Here is a 1,662-nt window from a genome sequence, read left to right on the forward strand (position 1 = left end):
ACAGGCGTGTCAAGGTCCCTCTGGATGGCATTCCTTCCCTCCAGGGTATCAACCGAACCACACAGCTTGGTGTCATCGGCAAACTTGCTGAGGGTGCACTCAATCCCGTGTCCATGTCAGCGATGAAGATGTTGAACAAGACTGGCCCCAACACCAATCTCTGAGGAACACCACTCGTTACTGTTCTCCAGCTGGATATTGAGCCATTGACCACAACTCTTTGCGTGCGGTGATCCAGCCAGTTCTTTATCCACCGAGTGCACCATCCATCAAATTGATGTGTCTCCAATTTAGAGACAAGGATGTCGTGTGGGACAGTGTTGACTGCTTTGCACAAGTCCAGGTAGATGACATCAACTGATCTGTCCCTGTCCATCGGTTCTGTATTTCCCTCATAGAAGGCCACCAAATTGGTCAGGCTCCAACTCCCAGTGCCAAAATTCCATTTAATATAGGGTTCTCTAATTGAGGACATATCAGATATTAAACTGATACAAAAAGATACTACACTTGATCTTAGCCAAAAGGCTGAGAAGCAATTCAATAGCTAAATAGCACTGGAATCAGTTCTTCTTGTGTTCTGCTTCTTTCTACTTTAATTTTTCTGAAAATTTTGTCTGATTAGCTGTTAAATAAGTAAATATATATTCAGCATGTAATGTTGGTAGCCAAACTTTTGCCACTTAGAGTGGTGTGAAACCAGTGTACTTTTTCCCAGGGTGATTTCTTTAGGTACAGACCAAATGCAGTAAGGAAAAATAAAATGGTAGTTAAGTATAAATATTTTGTTTGTGAGTCTGTGTTCAATATTTGTGTGTGTGTATATATGTGCGTGAATATATATACACATAAAGAGCACTTTTTGGTAAAGCGGTGATTTATCTTTCACTAACTAGTACTATGAGTCCAAAGTATTTCTTTGATTGTGACCTTTAATATAATTTTTTTTCAATTTGCTGTTTAGCAGCTGACTTTAACATATTTCAAATAGAGCTATTTAATATAGCCCATGATCATTTTCAAACCTCATCATAATCTATTTTTCTAACAGGGTCACCTTTAACATATGATGAGATGAATGTATTTTATTAACATCTCTTCTTTTTATAAGGATGTCTGATTGAAAGCTGCAATTTTTTTTAATCCATGTGACTTAAAAAAATAACCATACACAAGTTTAAAAAATTAAAATATGGGTTATTCTTGGATAAAATTATGCTCTCTCTACCAGTCGCTTTCTGTCTTTAATATTTTGTAATCTTCTGCTGGCAACTTATTCTAAAAGATGTCTGATCTGTCCTTAGAATTGGCGTATAGCTGCAGTTTGGTATAATATCTGTTGGTGCCACAAAGTGTATTCAGAATACTTTTTACATAGTTTAAATATACTGTGTGGGTTCTTCATTTTGGAGAGAAAAAAGAAAAAAGGAAAAAAGCAATTCAGAGTTCAGCTTCTGGGGGCTCTCTGTTCTTCTTCTCCCTTTGTTTTATTTACAGAGATTTATGAAATCCCAACAGAATTATATTTCTTTGCATGTAGTGTTGCTACTTTGATATGAGGAGGAAGCAGTGCTTCTGCCCCTGATACACAAATTCATCAAAATATTTATTCAGTTTCAGGCTCATTTATTTAATCTGTTAGACAACAATAGGAATGCAGAA

At 36.5% G+C, this 1,662-nt stretch overlaps 1 pseudogene; it reads right to left on the bottom strand.

The window, feature by feature from the left end:
• Nucleotides 1–408: 408 nt before the first annotated feature.
• Nucleotides 409–540, bottom strand: LOC134171357 (U2 spliceosomal RNA; annotated as a pseudogene).
• Nucleotides 541–1,662: the final 1,122 nt, after the last annotated feature.

This window comes from Pezoporus occidentalis, unplaced genomic scaffold (assembly GCF_034315485.1).
Source record: "Pezoporus occidentalis ecotype Australia unplaced genomic scaffold, CSIRO_AGI_Poc_V1 ctg4, whole genome shotgun sequence".
NCBI lineage: Eukaryota > Metazoa > Chordata > Aves > Psittaciformes > Psittacidae > Pezoporus > Pezoporus occidentalis.